A 19592-nucleotide genomic window follows, 5' to 3' on the forward strand; every position below is an offset into this window, starting at 1 on the left:
TTTATAAGTAAGTAAATACATAAAGTAAAAATTTTAAAACTTTTGTGTTTCAAACAACACCATAAAGAAAGTGAAAAGATACTCCCTGGAACTGGAGAAAATATTTGCAAATCATATATCTGACAAAAGACTTTTATCAAGAATACAAAAAGAACATCCACAACTCCATAAGAAGATAACCCAGTTGAAAAAGGGATAAAAGATTTGAACAGCTATTTCTCCAAAGAAGATATATAAATGGTCAATAAGCACATGAAAAAGGTGCACAACATCATTAGTCCTTAGAGAAATGCAAATCCAAACCACAACAGAATACCACTTCAGACCACGAGGATGGCTAGCATCAAAAAGATATACAATGCAAGTGCTGGTGAGGATGTGGAAAAATGGAAACCCTCATGCACTGTTGGTGGGATTGTAAAATGGTGCAGCCACATTTGAAAACAGTTTGGAAGTTCCTTAAAATGTTAGATAGTTATTATGCGACCTACCAATTCTGCTCCTGGGATTTCTAATCTAAAGAGGGAAAAACACATGTCTACACAAAAACTCATACACAAATGTATACTTAATGTATAGCCACATTATATATAGTAGTCCACAAAGGGAAATAAATGAAGGTCTATCAACTGATGGAAATATAAACAAAATGTGGTATATTCACACAATAGAGTATAATTTGGGCTTAAAATGAAGAAATTATTGATACATGATTGAAAGCATTAAGCAATGAGAAAGAAGTCAGACAAAAAAGACTCCCTGTTATATGGTTCCATTATACAGAGTTTTCACAATAACAAATCTATAGAAAGAGAAAGTAGATTAGTGGTTGTTTAGGGCTTGGGGAGGAGAAATGAGGAGTAACTGCTAATGAATATGAAGCTTCTTTTTGGGGTGATGAGAATGTTTTAAACTTATATTATGGTGATGCTTGCACAACTCTAAATATACTAAAAATCATGGAATCATGCACTTAGGTAAATTTTATTATATATAAATTATGTCTCAACAAAGCTGTGGGGTTTTATTTTTATTTTTATTTTAGAAAAAAGGGGAGTTCATAAAGGCAGAGATTTTGGTCTATCTGCTGTATCCTCAGTGCTCAGAACAGTGCCTGGCAGAGTCATGCTGGGTGGAGTGACTGCTGTTTAGAACAGGGTCTGTGTAAAAATTTTTAAAAATTTGTGTTTCCTGAAACCCCTATTATGGGTTTATAAAATATAATATTAATATTTGTTTACTAAAATAAAGGGGAAAGTGGATTTAGAGAAGCCCAAGCTCGTTCAGCCTGAAATCAGGGAAGCTGATGCCCAAGTCAGAATACCCAGTTTTCTTATTTCCAGGATATTGTTGTTTAATTAGTGCCATATAATGTGATGGACAGGTCCTTGATTTCTGCCATCTCACTGATTGACTTCAAATCTGGGCTCAACCTCCCTTTAACTGGTGATCTTGGCCAATTCACTTAGCTTCTGTGCCTTAGTTTCCTCATCAGCAAAATGAATTAATAAAAAGGTGTTTTCCTCATAAAGTTGTGAGGATTTGATAGGATGATAAGATAGGACTTATCCTTGGTACATCATAAATGCTCAATAAATAATAGTCATTATCCTAGTACAAAAAATAACCAAAAGAAACGACAATTTGCCTTCTGTCTGCCTACTGCACAAGACACTGGAATAGGAGCTTTTCTTCCATACACCCTCTGAGGCAGTTATTTTAACTACTATTTTTTCCAGGTAACTGAGTCTCAGACATGCTATTTGAAAGTCAGCCAAGGTCACATGAGTAGTAACTACTCTTCAGTGTGATAATAAATCAGCTGGAAGAGCCCTGCCATCTTACCAGCATTTAAGCTTTCAGCCACTAGAATCTCCTTATCTCTCAGTAGCTGTTTTGTGCTCAATCTGACTTATTGGTTTCAACTGCTTTGAAGTTACATATTAAAAAATAGCACAATGCTTCCTGGGTAATAATTGGTTTAGTCTATATGGCTGCAACCCAATACTCTGGATTTAACAAAATAAATGAATGTTTCAACCACGACTTCCTTCAAGATCTGATTTGTTTTTTAAGAAATCCCATTTTGGGACTGACTCCTCTGTCTGATTCTGGAATATCATTATAGTGTGAGGCGGAATGAGCTCTTGCTTATAACTAAGGTTGTACGCCTCCACGTGAGCAGAATATCTTCCTTTTTATTATATCTCTCCTCTAACACAGTGCAGGTTTGCACCTTCCATGGCTGTTTAAATTGGCACCAGAGATTCTTAAGTCAGGCTGATCTTCCAACATTTTTAAAGCTTTTATTAACTTTTTTTTTTGCTTTGCTTTTTAATAATAAAACAATTATGTTGGGAAAATTGTAATGATAAATCTTTAAAGTATGATGTAGCTTGTGTTTCCTCCTGCCCTCTTACATTGTAAATCACATTATGTCCTATTTTTTCTTGGAATTCTATAATTATTTCTTTACATTTCGTATTTCTTTCTTGTATCACATATCACAAACTTAATGTTTTTCTTGAAAATCAGAAGAAAACTAAAACAGCTTTTCATCAAAGAAAAATTATTTATTTATTCATTTAACTTTGGATTTTAATTTTAGTTACTTAAAATTGTGATTTTTGTGAGCTAAAATAAAAAAAGTACATAGATATAAAATGATATAAGTACATAATGATTGAAATTAAGGTAATCAGACTACTTCTCAAGCCCTCTTCTGCTTCAAAGAATTAGATAAACAAAAATGTTTTTTAACTTTGATTGTGTTTTACCCAATTGTCTTTTTCACTAGTGTCTTGAAATTCTTCTGGGGGCAATGAGATGGCAGCTATACAGCGAATCTGAAAAGAACCTCCACATTCCTAATCCCTAGGAATGTGATTATTGGAAAATAGATATAATTATACAAATGAAACAGAACCTCCTTGTTCTCAACAGTGTCTGGCAAATAATAAGCATGCTACAAATATTAGCTGTGATCATTACCAACACCACCATCACCACCGTCACCATTATCACCACCACCACCACCACCACCATTATCATCATCACAACCACCATCATCATCGCCATCATTGTGATGTTTCCAAAACCTTGGTGCCCTAAATGAGTGTTGCAGCTTTTGGTTAAAAGAGTAAGCCCCCATGCTAAAGGTGTTTTATTAATGTGTTAAGTCTATTGACTGAGAAGAAAAAATATCTATCAGTAATAAATAAACCACGCGCACAGTGAAATAGTGTGATCTAAGAACTTAAATTTTTCTCTTTTTAAAATGAAGTGCTTAGATTGATCGAAATGGAAAACCTATGTAAATGAATATCTGAATCGTAAAATCCTTTGCAAATTTTGCTGATGTTATCTTTATGGACAGGAAGGAAAATGCATGTTAGCTGATACTATAGTTGGTGAATTTGACTCCAGCAGTATGTTTTGAGGTTTTGCCCTGTGCAAACTTTTTCTCAATCTTTGAATGAAGAAAGCTTTAATAAAAATAGTTACAAAATGTACAGATAAAAACAAAGTCAAGAAGGATAGTCAATATGTTAGATGAGAGAAATTAGATATTAAGGATCAGAAGACTTCGACTATTGGGATGAAATTAACAAACTAGCATTTAAAGGAGATAAATATTATATTTTGCATTTGAGTCCAAGCTTTAAAATGTACAAGAATAAGCACACACAAACAAATACTTTTTGGTTTCAGACTGAGGCACACCAGACTTGATTACAGATTTTGATGAAAAGTAGATGGAAATTATTCCAGAAAACAGTTTGGAAGTGTCTTTCAAAATTAAACATGCAACTACCATATAATTGCACATCTGAGCATTTGTCCTAGAAAAATGAAGACTTCTGTTCACACAGACACCCACACACAAATTTTTATGGCAGTTGTATTACTCAAAGCTGAAAACTGGAAACAAGGTGTCATTCAATAGGTGAATGGTTAAACAAACTGTGCTATATCCATTAGGTGGATTACTACTCAGCAATAAAAAGAAATAAAACTATTGATACATATAACTTGAATGAATCTCTAGAGAATTATGCTGACAGAAAAAAGTAAATCACAAAGGTTACCATGATGTGATTCCATTTATACAACATTCTTGAAATTATAAAATTATGGAAATGGAGAACAGATTTGTGGGGGGAGGGTATGGGTGGGAAGGAAATAGGTATAGCTATAAAAGACCAACATGAGTGCCTTAGTCCATTTTCTGCTGTTATAACAGAATACCACAGACTGAGCAATTTACAAAGAAAAAAAATTGATTCATAGCTCTACAGGCTGGGAAGTCCAAGATCATGGTGCCAGCATCTGGCAAGGGTCATCTCATAACAGAAAGCCTAAGATGAAAGTAAGCACGTGAGAAAGAGAAGATATTGGGCCAAGCTCATTCTTTTTATCACAAATCCACTCCCATGATCATTAATGCACTCCAGCAAAAACAACATTAATCCATACACGAAGGCAGAGCCCTAGTGGCCTAATCACCTCTTAATATTGTTACATTATCAATTAAATTTCAAACCATAGCAATAAGCGATCCTTGTGAAGAAAATATCTTGTTTCTTGACTCTATCAATGCCAATATCCTAACTGTGATGTTATACTATAGTTTTGCAAGATAAGCCACTGGGGAAAATTAGATAATGGCTGCACAGGGTCTCTCTGTATTATTTCCTACAACTGCATGCAAATCTATAATTATCTCACAATATAAAGTTGAATTCACACACACACACACACACACACACACACCCACACACAAATAGATGGAGTTCTTAGTCATACAGACTTGAGCTACTTTAATTGGACAAGTCAAGAGAAGATATGACCATTCTCTATTCTTTACTGGTCAGACTACATCTAAATATCATGTTTAGTTCTGAGAATCACATTTTCAGAAAGACATTGAGAAGTGGAGTGACTCTAGAAAAGGCTTGCCACCAAATTAAAAGGCCTGAAAATTATATAAAATGAAGAAGGGTTGAAGGAGTTGTGAATATTTAGCCTGGAGAAGAAACAACTTAGGAAGCACACACGAATTGGTTACAAAAATCTGAAGAATTGTCACCCTGATTGTTCCCTCCAGCGAGTAGAAGAAATAATGTATGGAAGTTGTCCCAAAATAGAAAAAAAAAGGCTTCATACAAGACTGATGGAATAGGACATAGGTTCCTGTAACTGGAAAGAAGGACCGTCCCTTCAGAATGAATAATCATTTTGGTTTCTATATTGGTCCTTCATAAGTTTGGCTAATGTTAGGCTTCTTGATCCCATTCAACTCAAATACAGTCACCTGATTAAAATTATGGATCTATTGAATTGGGAGTCAGTTCTTGAGCCACGGAGAGCTTACAATTTCATTGACACCTTATGAACCCTGTCTTGATGATGAGGAAATGACACTGACAACTTTATATCATTTGTCAAATATTATCCAGGTCCTACTAGCTGGTTCTCCCAGGACTATAAAGTTTGGTTAAATTGGCCTACATTTTAAATCCAATAACATTATATTATCAGTAGTTTTATTTCTACTGTGTCTCAGTCTGTTCAGGCTGCTTTAACAAAATGCCATAAACTGGGTAGCTTTTTCATAACAGAAATTTATTTCTCATAGTTCTGTAGGCTAGGAAGTTCAAGATCAAGGCAGATTCAGTGTTTGGTGAGGGCTCACTTCCTGGCCACAGACAGCCTTCTAGCTGTGTCCCCTATGTAGTGGAAGAGGTGAGGAGTCTCTCTCAGGCCTCTTATAAGGGCATTAACCCCATTCACAAGGGCTCCAGACTCATGACTAATCACCTCCCAAGGGCCACACCTTCTAAAACCATCACTTTGGTGATTAGGCTTTAATATACAAATTCTGGGGGAATTCAAACATTCAGATCATAGGATACTATATTTAGAATCTAACAATTTAATGTTCGAATTTTTCTTTGATACTCTATATAGAAGCAGATTTTGAAACTGTCATCTTTAATCTTAATGTTTTGGGAAAATTATAGATGCTGAATATGACTATTGGTAGTGAAGTCCATAAACAAGATACTGTTAATTAATAATCAGTGGATTTAGAAAATCAAAGAATCTCTGTCTTGTGGGGGTCACTCAGAAGTTTTCTTGAAAAATGTAGAATTAAAACACAAGGAAGGGGGTTGTTGGGGAGGAATTTTTTGGGAGGTGAAGTAGGGAAGGGAATTTCTTTCACTCAAGCCATGCCAAACTCTGAGGGGCTTTCTTAATAAAGAAAACCACTTTTGTAGTCATGATATTCCATACTGAAAGATTCAGTCCTCTTCTCTCTGGGCCTTGATGGATAAGCACCATCATATGCATATGCATTCGATTCTGTCTCTTTTAGACTCTATTAAACAGTCCTTCTTTTGTTAAGACATTCTGTCTTCAGATATATTAATTAAATTGATTATGTTACAGCTTTTCTTTTCATCAATTTTGTTCTTGGCAGAAGATATCCCTGGTCCTTGAGTCAGATTTCAGTGTGTCCTAGGCCTCCTCAATCATTCATTTTACAGCCATATTTTTGGATATGTTTCTCCTACAGATGGGGGACTCTCATCCATTCCATGTCAGTTTTTACTAGTTTCACTGCAAAACTCATCAGTCTAATTCCCTATGTAGTGACTTCAGCAACCACAGTGTCAAACTCTATAGGCAGTAAGAAAATTTTTAGACAGGCTAAAAGAGAGCTTTCTTTTCTCTTCCTTTCTTTTCTTTTCTTTTCTTTTTCTTTTCTTTTCTTCTCTTCTCTTTTCTTTCTTTCTTTCTTTCTTTCTTTCTTTCTTTCTTTCCTTCCTTCCTTCCTTCCTTCCTTCTTTCCTTCCTTCCTTCCTTCCTTCCTTCCTTCTTTCTTTCTTTCTTTCTTTCTTTCTTTCTTTCTTTCTTTCTTTCTTTCTTTCTTTCTTTCTTTCTTTCTTTCTTTCTTTCTTTCCTTCCTTCTTTCTTTCTTTCTTTCCTTCCTTCTTTCTTTCTTTCTTTTTCTCCCTCTCTCTCTTTCTTTTTTTTTTTTTTGACAGAGTCTTGCTCTGTCGCCCAGGCTAGAGTGCAGTGATGCGATCATAGCTCATTGCAGACTTGACCTCTCTGGGCTCCCATCATCCTCCCACCTCAGCCTCCCTAGTAGCTGGGACTACAGGCATGCACCACCATGCCCAGCTACTTTTTGTCTTTTTTGTAGAGACGGGGTTCTGCCATGTTGCCCAGGCTGGTCTTGAAATCCTGGGCTCCAGCAATCTGCCCACTTTGGCCTCCCCAAGTTCTGGGATTATAAGCGAGAGCCACTGTGCCTGGTCTAAAAGTGAGCATTCTAAAAAGAGATATTGCCAAATTTCTTAAAATATTGGCATTCAACAAACTTAATTGTATTATCTGCTCCTCTCTCCTTTATACACAAAGGACCTAAAGTCCCGCTCAGTAATGTTAGTTTTAGACAAGGGATAGCAACATTAGGAACAAGAAGAAATTCAAGCAAGAAGAAAGCAGCACCACCTCCCTCTTTGTGCCCCAGAGATGGAAGCAGCTGAGAATGCTGGGAAGTCCGGTTTCTGCTTTGCAGTGCATCAGCGTTAACTGAGCTGCATCCATATGGGTAGGAAGACCCTAAGGTCTGGTTTGCCCAGGGTGGCTCCAGTGTATGCCTGTTGTCTTGGAGTAATTATTATTCATGATCCCTTTCACTATCAAAATTATTCCCAGACTGGATGATAAATGATATGGTTGCTCTAATTATGTAGCTTCTTAACTCTAAGAGTGGGTCAGGTCTCCAGACAAGGCAACAAAGACACCTAATTGAGAGGAGAAATATGCTAGGAAGGAAAGGGAGAGAGGGCATATTAATCCTTCACTTCAAAGGGCTTGGGCTTGATCTTCCACAACTCATCCAAGAAATCTGAGTTGTTAGAAACCATATTTAGAATAAACTACCATCAGCAGAGGGAAGGAAGGTAACTTGCGTTCCTAAGCAGGGCTTCTGAACAGCTGTATAAGCTACATCTGTCTGTCTGTCCAGCCTCTTCCCATGTATTTGTATTTGAGTTGAATTAGCCAAAAGCTATCCTTTTCTACATAAGACACAAACGATTTTCAGCTTGTAGGCTCTTGAGAAACAAGAGTTGGTGGAGCTTGGCTCCAAGCAAAACTGCAAAGGAGAAGGCTCAGGCTTCCCTTCTGTTCCCTGTTCTCCACACTGCCCCACGATGGCAAAGACAGGGAGTCAGCTCAGACTATTCTGTTAGGAAGGCTTTCCCTGAGCCTGAGTTAGGTACCCTGCTGTGCCCCCATCGCACCTGTGTGCTCTCCCTCTGAGCAGTGATCACACTGTACAGCCACAGCCCTCTCTCCTCAGCTGCCTCGCATTGTGGGCTCTGAACCACGTGATGGCAAAGACTGTTTCCTTGTCTGTAAAATGAGGATGAGTAGGCAGATGTTGTACTTACCCTGAAGCATGAACTGACAATTAGATACATAAAGAATTAAGCATATAGTTTCCTTCCTCCCCGGAAACAATTTTCTCCATTTTGGTCTGTCAATCAGCCATGCAGGTTCAATGGCTAGAGTTGGCCCCTACGTTGAAACGCCAGGACTGATCACTCTCATTGGGAGTTTGGGGTTCCTGTAGGTTCTGTCTTGCATCTTCAGATCAATTTTTATATTTCCCTCTACTCTGTTTCTATAAAAAAATAAAAGATTGTAAATGTAACCTACATACTAAGAATTTTTTATAAAAGTAAATTTTTATAGTCTAGGGAAGATTTTTTCTGAGTTCTCTTGCCATCTTCACTTGACAAAGGGAACACTTTCCTGCTGACTTTTATAGGTAGTCAAACTTGGCTATTATTTTCCCTGACAGTCTGGTCACTTAGGAGTAGTTAGACATTCAGTTGAAGATTCAGATTGGAGAGACCAACATCTCCCATGTAGCATAAAACACAGCTCTCAGTCTTAACAAATTTCATTTAACAGGCATTTATGGAGTCCCACCACATGCAAAGGGCTGTGCTAACTCCCACCCAATTGTGACTTTTCCATCAATAGTGACAGATTTAATTACTGTTGTCTCCTACCCACGCGGCAGCCCTGAAACTGCCTCTGCTGGTTTTGAGGAAGCACCCCAGGATGTTAAGTAGAATATAACAAAGGTAACAGGGTTTTGCAGATATAATTTATGTCCCAAATCCATTGGTTTTGAGTTAATCAAAAGGATGAGAATGAGATAATCAGGTGAACATCCCTGAAAGAGGGACTGGCCCTCCCTGAGGTGAGAGACTATCCTTGATGAAATAAGTGGCTGTGTCAGAGAAGTCCACGTGGCAAGGAACTTTGGGTGACATCTAGGAACTATGGGTGTCCTCCAGACCTGAAGGTGTCCTCCAGGAACTGCCAGCAAAAAGTTCATCATCAGTCATGTGGCTGCAAGGAAATGAGTTCTTCCACCAACCCAAATGATCTTGGAAGTAGATTCTTCCCCAATCAAGCTCCAAATGAAATGCAGCCCTATGGGCACCTTGATTGCAGCCTTGTAGGACCCTGAGCAGAGGACCCAGCTAAGACATGCCTCATGAACACTTTAAGATAGTAAATGTGAGTTACTTTAAGCTGCTAAGAGCATGGTAATTTGTTTCTTAGTCACAGATAACTAACACAAGGACTGTGGCTCTTATTCATCCAGCTTCTGTGGTTAGGTGGCTGGGTCCCTTTCTGGGAACTGCCCTCAACCACAGATAGCTACCTCCCCCAGGGCCATTCTCCTCCTTTTCAGTGGCAGCCAGATCACATGACTGGTCAATGATTGGCCAGTGGGAGCAGGGGTAAAGGGACGTGAAGGCACAGCTTGCTTGCCTGGGGCAGGGACAGCTCTGAAGGACTATGCCTGAGATCTCTGTAGAATTAACTGTGGCCATTTTGTGACTGCACAGCAAGGAGTTCAACTCCTCCCTCTCTAACTGCTTTCTTTACTCCCCTCTGGTGTGGATCCTGAGACCACACAATGACATACTTCCTGTGTGAAAATCTCTACCTCAGAGCTGTTCCTGGAGAAACTGACCAAAAATAATCGTAACTGTTTTCTTTAATACATAGGTTATCATCAGGTGATAGTCCATAAAGTCTGCAAGTCTAAATGAAAGGCAATGAAAGAGGAACAAGTGCTGGTGACCTTGTTTTAGTTTGCTTTTGTTTTGTAAATGCAGATTCCTCTATTCTTTTTCAATAATCTTTCAGAACGTCCTTTACTTAAATTAGCAGGAAGGCACTGGAATGGTCCCTAGAGATTATTGAAGTCCATCCATTTTATTGTACAGAATGGGAAATGAAGGCTCAGAGTTGTATGTGTGTCTCTGTGTGTGTGTGACTTGTCCAGATAATTCACTCATTCAACCAGCAGATTTTTATCAGGATTGGATCTGGCCTCTGTAGACTCTGCAGAGTGTGCTTACAAATGCTTGGGGGGTCTCACCACAGCCTTGCAACTTCCTGATGTGACACCACTAGCGCCCAAGCTGGGCTGCTCAGTGAAGCTGTCTGGACTGGTGGCCACCCAGTACCTCTGCCCTTGGTGCTGCCCCACGTCTATGAGGATCTCCATGTAGCTCCTTTTCCTTCTCTTGGGCTGGGAAGTTGCAGAAACTCGACTTGGACCCATCAAATTGTTCTTTAAGCTCTGGTGTTGTTATTGCATAGATGGAAAAACCATGTTCTATTTTTGTATCAGAGTTCTATGTAAGATGGTTTACTCTGATTTAACCATGATGAACTGTGACACTCATGCTAGTTACTATGTGCCTGGCACCATTCCACTTACTTTACAAATACCAATTCAGTTAATTCTTACAATGATTCTATTTGGTAGCTGATATGCTGATATTAAAGTTATTAACAGACAAATGTCTATAAGTGTGTTTGATTTGCATCAGCTTTTATTTCAGAAAAAGGCTTGGGCTTGTGAACTAATGCTTAGGGAAGACAAATGATTCTTTTTCAATTTATCTATGAAATGTGAATTTTCTAATAATTATTTCTCTCTTTGGAAAATAATCCATTCAAAGTGTAGATATTATATAAAATACATGCCTATTCTTGACCATTCTGGGACCAATTACCAAGGTTTTAAAATAGCCCAGGCTCATTGCCTCTTTCCCTTCTCCCTCTCCGGCCCACCTTCTGGTGTTCCTCTGTTCATAGACATGTCCCTTGCAAATGGAAGAGGAGATGAGCAGAAACTCAAATCTTTCAGACATGGTTGGCTGTTACCAGCTCTGCTAAAGACCAGGGGACTAAGAGCTGGAAGCTAATGGGATGCCTTGTCAGGGGCTCTTTCTATGCCAGCTTTGTCCCTCCTGCCATTGGGGTCTGGGACCCCCAGACCACTGAGCAACAGGAGAGCCTTGTTTATATGACAATTTTATTCCATGTTGTGAGCTTTTCCTTCAATTTACCACCAAAAGTTGCTGGCAAGACACCAATTTAGTGCAGTTTGAGTAAGCGAACATGTTTGCTGTTTTCCACTGTGTATTTTTAACCTATCCTTGTTTACTGGCCACCTTCTACTGTATGGTATCACTTTGTGTTGAATACTAAAAAGGCATAAGTCCCAAACTCTGCCAGAGAGGAGTGATTAGACAGAACAAAACAAAACAAAACCACAAGTGGATACAGTAAGGAATAAATGCTTTTATTATAACTTTTTTTTGATAAAAAATGCACCAACATCCCTTATTCTCTATTTCACTTAGTCTCTGCAGTGTGCTAGTTTTCTATGACTGCTGTAACAAATTAACCCAGACTTAGTGGCTTAAAACAATACAGATTTATCATTTTACAGTTCTGGAGATCAGATGTCCAAAATGGGCCTCAATGGGCTACAGTCAAGGTGTCTGCGCGGCTGCATCCCTTCTGGAAGCTCTAGAAGAGAATCTAGTGTCTTATGTTTTTGACTCATAGAGGTTGCCCACATTCGTTGGCTCATGGCCCCTTTCCACCTTCAAAGTCAGGAACAGCTGGTGGAGTCTTTCTCACATCACATCGTTCTGACATTGACTCCCCCGCCTGCCTCTCCCACGTTTAAGGACCCTGTGATGACACCGAGCCCAATGGAATAATCCAAGATAATCTCCTTATTTAAGGCCAGCTAATTAGCAAACTTAATTCAATCTGCAACCTCAATTTCCACCTGCCATGTCACAGAACATATTCACAGATCTGGTTATTAGGTCTGAGGTCTCAGATTAGGACATTGATTAGGTTTGAGGATTCGGACATGGACACCTCTGGGGCCATTATTCTTCCTGTCATACTTAGCATGTATACTTTCCATGGAATGCCATGTAGACCAAATGTCATTAGATCAGTGGATATTGCTATTAAAATAAAAACAAGAGGAAGAAAATGAGAAGCTTTCTATATCTCAATGCTCATTGATGCAAAAACAATTATCCACTTTTCATGTTTGGGGGGGAGCTGTTGTGTGTCCTGTCATTTGTAATTATAATCCCACTTCCTTGTGGGAGTTCAGGCAGGCTGGTGGGAAAAATTTTAAAGATAGTTATAAGTGATAGACACAAACCTTCTTGGAAGACCAGGGGGTTTGCATAACTTCAGTAATAGATCTGGCTAAAGGCAGCCTAATCCTCTTATCTTAAGTAAATAGGTTAAAGTAGGTACAAAGGAATGTAAGGGAGTTTATCTAAAGAACTTCTGTACTCATGTGGTCCTAAAACTAACCTTTGATCATTCGCAGGCAGGATGGCTCTCTCAGGGGCAGGGCGACCAGGCTAATTACCTTCTAGTGGTGTCGATTCAAAGCCTTTGTCATTTAATGTGTGCTGAATAAATGCCAGCAGGGCCAGCTAGTCAGGGCTGCAGCTGCTACAACACTTTCGGTCTGCGGCCTGGCCCCCTAGCCCACTCTTTCACTGAATATCAGTGTCTGAGTACATTATTCATCCATTGTGCAGCTGGAGTCTGTGGGACAGAACCTGGCACTTCCTCCTGCCCCAAATAAGTCAGCTGAGTTAGAAATGTCGTCATGATTACATGGCCACAATTACTACTTTCTGTGTACCATCAAAATCAGCATTAAATGTAATTAGTTGCTGAATTATGTGGTCTAGACAATATGTGTTTTGAGAAGAAAATAAATGGATTTATCTTCCTTTCCATGCTTTCTGATGATTCACATTTTCTTGAGATGAGCTAAGGGACCAAAATGCATCTATTCAAAGTAATCAATTCATGCACTAAATATTTTGTAAGTGTCTGACAAATGCCAGGCACTGTGCTAGATGCTGGAAAATGATGGAGAACAAACCAAACATGGTCTTTGTGCTCCTGGAAATTTTAACCTACTAGAGTCCTCGTGGAAAATTCTCTAAGCCTTAAGAGGGAATTTATGAGCCATGCCTTGAAGCATTAGGAGGATTTAGAGAGGCTGGGAAGAATGAGGAAGGCATTTCAGGGACAGGAGGGCTGCCGAATAAAGCCACCAGGGCAGAGATGCATTGGAGACTGGTATTTGTGTTTTCACCTCTTCTGATTCCTAATTCCTTGTTGGTTCTCATGATGTCACTTTCAACCCCACAAACTCAAAATCAAGATAGAAACAGCGATGGAAAGACATTTTCTGGGCTCAAGGGAAGAGAATCAGAAATCTGACTTTGGGGAAAAGAGGACCATTGTGTTACATCAATAGAGGCACAGTCTTTTGGTGCCAAGTTTAGGAAATGCTGAATGTTGAAGGGCAGCTCATGACATTTTAGCAGAAAAGGACACATGGGGACACATTCCAAAGAGTTGATACAGAATGTTAGATAACTCAAGAGCTGAAAACAGGAAGACTCAAGAGAAAACAAGGAGCATTTGTTGTTGTTGTCCTAAAATGTTAGACAGCCTTCTGAAACAAATCTCTGTAATTTTACCTGGGTGTGACATCCAGTACATCAATCCCTGGACATCCAGTTTTCTCTTTTGAATGATTAATTACCAAGTTGTTATTAGCATTAGCTTTTTTATTGATTGTTCATTAATAAGTATTTTGACAAATGCTTTGCCCTTGATACAGTCATTAAAAACAAAAAGCCATACAACAATAAAACCATCCCTGATTTTTATAAAGCTGTTAGATTCAGGAGATGAGAAAGAAGAAGGCTTACTGCAAAAATCATAACTTTAGTTGTGCAACTGTATTAGAGGAAGTAATGCTAACAGCAGCAACAGACTAACCTCAAAATCTCAGTGATTTAGTGCAACACAAATTTATTGCTTGCTTTTGTCACAGTTCAGTGTTGTCAGTGGGCTCTGTTCCATGTAGTCATTCAGGGATCCAAGCTCCTTTCAAGATGAGGCACAGCCATCTTCAGTGTGTGTCCTCGTAGAGACCCTGACATCAGCTAGCCAGCAAACAAGGGTCAACAGAGAGAGAGACTAAAAAGGCACATCCACTCTTAACGGGCTTAGTGTGGCAGGAACATATATCTGCTCACTTTCCATTGGTAAGAATACAAGAATACATCATATGGCTCCATCTAACTCTAAGAGGGCTCAGGCCTCTAAGAAACCTTCTCAAGTTTCCGAGTTGTTTTGCAAAAAGTAAACACAATCATGATCTTTTGGCTACAACTCCATCTACAGGGTGAGCAGCTTCTTCTCTTCATTAACTCTTCTTGGTGTTTACCTCTAGATTTGTTGGAAGGAGAAAGATGGGGAAAGGAGGGTAGAAGCACCCTCTGGAATGTCCCAGGTAGCTATCAGACACATTTCAAGTGATTCTCACTTCTGTTTTATTCTATATCCTCACTCCCACCTGGAAAGTTTCATCAAAGGAGTCTGTATTTAACACAGAAAAAAAAAAACCTTCAAATATGCCAGTTTGTAGTTTTGGTCCCCTTAATTATGTGATGTCATGGTGCCACAATCTAAAACAGTGTTTTGGGGATTGGCAGCACCGTTGCCCACTGTGTTCCTGCAGAACTAAGCTCTCATGTCACAGATGCTCTCTTTGAAGGTCAAGAGGAGGCTCCCAATAATAATTATCTGCATGTAAAAGTAACATGGCAAAGCTCCGCCCCCGCCCTTCCTTCTGCCCTTCTCGCATGATCAAAGCCCAGAAGCAGCCTCACGGATCACAGCCACTTTCTCTACTCACACCTTGCCACCCTGTCCTAGGGGCCAGAGAGATAGGAACTGGCACCCTTAGGCTGATTTAAGGAACATTTATTATTCTCTGATTTCCAGGCTATTTAGCACACAGAAGAATCGCTGCCAAATAACAGAGAGGGATGGTTACAGCTTGTCGGGCCCTCAAACCGCCCCTCCTCCTTCCCCAGACTCTACCCCAGTGGCACCTTAATGAGAATTATGAGGACCATGGTTATTCTGAAGGGAATCTGGGCCACTCTAGGCAGCCGTTTCCTATTGAGCCAAGAGGAGCTAACAAGTGAGGCAGAGAAATAAATAGGCTTGTCCCCGCTAACTCCCCTGAATGCTGTTCCCATTAAAACACACCCATTGGAGGAGACTTCTCACTTGTAATTGCCACCTATAAATCTATCATACCACACATAGTTTTACTGAAGCCTAACCCACCAATATAATTAAACAAGGAAAAGGGAGCAAATTTATTCATGGGGGTCATTCATCAGGCTCATGTTTAGACTTCTGTTGTCAACTATTACCATTTCTGTTTTACACTGGAAGCTTCTTCTATAGCCATTTTGCTTCACAGACAATATGCTTGCATTTCACAAGCACACATGGGTGTCCTACAAGGCACTGCCCTTGAAAAATGTTTTTCAAGTACATGGATATAAGTTGGAGTCCTGACTCTGTACACACAGTGTGCTACCTGTGTGACTTTGTTCAAATTATTCAACCTCTGTGAATCTGCTGCCTCCTATAAAGTGAGAATAGTGACACTCACCTGCACTGTTTTGCATAGAATAGATAAGCATAAGAAACAGTACAGAGGAGGTGCCCAATAAACATTGGCCTTTCTATTTTTTTCTTTGCCTTCCTGACCTTTCTATCTCTCTCCTTTCTCTCTTCTCAGGAGCATTGGGTAGTTTTATAACCAGGACCCTAATTAATGAGCTTGCTGAGAGCTGGGTGAAAGTTGCCCAAATGGAGAGGTGATGAGTAAGTGCATATTCCGTGTCAAAGCAAATGAAATTGAGCTCATTAGAAGCAAAACACCTTACAAAGGAGCCAAATGCTAAAGGCACTTTAGAAATATAAAAGAAGTCACACTCTGGAGGCAGTTCTCTGGGGTGCACAAGTTCTAAGGAGCCACTAGAGGAGACATCGGAGCCAGCACTCACCCTTTGGCCTCCATGGTGAGCTCTCCTGGTTTAACTTCTTCCTCCTTCTGCTTCTTTCAGCTCCTTTGACAGCTCATCTTCTTCCACCCAACTTCAAATGTTACAGTTCCTCAGATGCAGTCTTGGGCCCTTTTTATGCCTCATTCCACATTCTCTTCCTAAGCAATCACATCCACACCCATCGCTTTGGTTACAGGCATACTCTGGTGACTTTCAAATGGACTTCTTCTGCCCAGATATGTGCTCTAAGTTCTAGACCTGTCTATCCTTCTGCCTCCATGTCATCTATTGGATGTCTCAAGGGTACACCAAATAAAATTGGACAAAATAAACCAATGCTATTCGCACCCGCAAACCTGGTCCTGCTGCAGTTGTTTGCTGACTTGGGGAATGGTGCCTGCAGCCAAGAAGTTGCCTGGGAATCGTCCTTGTCTCCTGTCTTTCTCTGTCCACCCTCCATCCAGTCAATCACAAATGTAGCCACAAATTCCAATTATAAAGCTGCTAGTCTCTCTCGAGGCTGCGATGCCCTGTGCCGGCTCTTCCACCATCCAGTTTGGCCCCACCCACTCCATTCTCCAGACTCTAAATGGAGAGATCTTTTAAATATCTCATTGTTGCACTCATCACTCACCCTCTCATATCCACTTCCTGTGGAAAACCTTTCAAAGGACGCTTATTGCTTTCAGGATGAAATTCCACATCCCTAACACCATTTATAAGGATCTACCTATCAGCTAACTTCATCCGTCATTGCCTCATCTCTATTTCTGAGGACCAGCCACCCAGCATTTTTAATCTCCTGGACACACTACCATTTCTCCCACCTCACAGCCACCACGATTTCTCTCCCTTGCTTCAGAATACTTGGCTAGTTTTTGCTCATCCATTAGATCTTATCTTAGATATGACTATGTCTTATTGGTTTTAAAGCATGTTTTCTACATTTTAACATCTCTGAAGTTAGGGTGCATATGTTGGTATGGACTGTTGGCTGGCAGCTGCTGGGACATGGTTGTCTACCTGTGCACACAGCGACAGCATCAGCGTCAAAACCTGCAGGATGGGGTTAGCGGCTAGGCAGCAAGCCCTGGAGACAACATGGAGCACTCTTTTAACTCCTAGAAAGCAAATGGTTGTGGTGTATGAGTGGGGGAGGGAGTGGATCGGATCTGTGTAGCAACATTCCCCAAGCAGGAATCAAAAATAGGTTAGCTCTACATAATTGCAAATTTGGCTTAAGAGCAAAGTGCCAATAGCTTTTAGTTCTGCTATAGATTCTTTTAAGAAATATTATATCATCAATGCTCTTAATGGCACAGAGAATGATATTGTGGGGAAAAGCCTAGATATTAACCATGCTGCATTGAAAGTGATTAGGAAGAAATGGATTCTGAATGCAAAGAAATTCTAGGAATTCCTTAAGAAGCTATTTTGCTTATATTTTCTCTCTTAATTATGCATAAAATGATATTTAATTTAAAAAGTCAAATTAAAGGTTAAATGAATATCTTAAGTCTTAAGACAGCCTCATGTCATATTTAATTGGAAACTTTTTTTTCTCAATGGTACATACAATAATGGTGTGTCTTACATTTGGTGACATCTGAGACTTAATGAAAAACAGTCGTTCCTAAGAGCAGGCTTTGCTGACGCCTCAAATCAGGACAGGCCATCTTTTTATAAGCTCTCTCATATTCTGGTAGCTTCTTATGTCACTAATAATGGCTGTAATAAATGGTAAATTAGTCATTTAATATCTGCAAGATTGTAAGTTCAATACGAAAAGAGACTGTATCGTTCATGTTCACTTCTTTTCCCAGAAGCTAGAATGCAGAGGTTGCATAAGAGATCTTCGTTTGAATAAATGAATGAGTCTGATCAGGACTATTCTCTTTTTTGGGGGGTGGCCCGGAAATCGACAGCTGCACCAAAATGCTTTAGGTCATGGCCCAGGTCACAGAGCTGGGAAAAAGACTGTGTGGGGGAAGAGCAAGGCTGCACAATGAGAGGCCCTTAGCTCCCCGAGAGGCAATGATAACTCCAGCAGGCACAGCGAGCTGGCAGCACCGATCCACTGCACACCTCAAGGCAGGATGCCTCGTTGTCCCCTCCTGGCCTCACAGCTCTCGTCTGCTTGTACCTCTGAGCACATTCACAATCTATCTGGAAAGGACATTGTTCCTGCCCCTGGAGATTAAGGCCTAAGAGTGGCAGGAGTCACTGTGTGAAAATGAGCGTGTGACAACAAAACACACATACACTTCCCATAACAAACCTCTTCCCTTCGAACAGTTAAAAAATGCCTAAGAAGGCCTGTCAGCCAGTGTTTGTGTGGGTGAGGCTGGAGTTTTGTAAAGGAAGGAAGGAAGGAGTTGGACTGCACTTCCCTGCACGGTGGCCCTGGGACACACGTCCCTTGGTGTGCTCCTCAGAGCTCCTCGAGGGCCACCCCAGCAGGGGACCCCGGGGGATTCTCCCAGCCTCTTGTCAGTTCTGAAGACACCTGAGAAGGAAGGTTAGCAATGAATTCACAGCCTGAGCCTCTGGGAGTCTTCCCTTCATCACATCCCCAAGCAAACGAGGCAGCACCTGTCTGCTTTCCACTTCTGTGTCCAAGGGGATGAGCAGTCACTTGCCACAGTACCCTGGCTGTTCTGTTTTGTTCTGTTTCCATCAGAAATGGCAGTCCATGGAAGGAGTAGGACCATGTGCTCGCCAGAGACATCCCAGGCTTCAGCAGAGGAGCCCCTCCTTGGATATTCAAATGAACAGGCTCCAATCCCACCCCACCTGCAAAGGGAGCCCTGAGTTCTTCCCAGACTCCACAGGGGTGGAGATTGGTGGGGATGGGCGGGCTCTTGCCTTTCTCACCCCATGTTTGCTCCCCATCCTCTTGGGGAGCTCTACTTGTCGCTTGCCTCCTGACATGTGACGGGGCAGTACCATGTGGTACTTCAAGGACCCAGGTAGCCACAACTCCTCCCTGGATTCCCCACAAACTTCCTACCACATAAAGCCTCTCTCACAGGATAGGCAGCTGGGAGGAATGTACACCCCCCAGACACAGACAACTGAGAATAAAATGTTGGGCATTTCCTTTGTTGAAATCCTCAGCCAGTTCTGCAAACTCAATTGCTCCTAGATTTTGTTTTGTTTTGTTTTTAACTTAGAAAAGCTCAGCTGTCTCCAAACCCCATACCCAAGCTGGGCTCTGAGATTCCCTTTACACAACCAGAGCTCCAGGGC

Source organism: Pongo pygmaeus, chromosome 5 (genome assembly GCF_028885625.2).
Source record: "Pongo pygmaeus isolate AG05252 chromosome 5, NHGRI_mPonPyg2-v2.0_pri, whole genome shotgun sequence".
In the NCBI taxonomy this organism is placed as follows: Eukaryota; Metazoa; Chordata; class Mammalia; order Primates; family Hominidae; genus Pongo; species Pongo pygmaeus.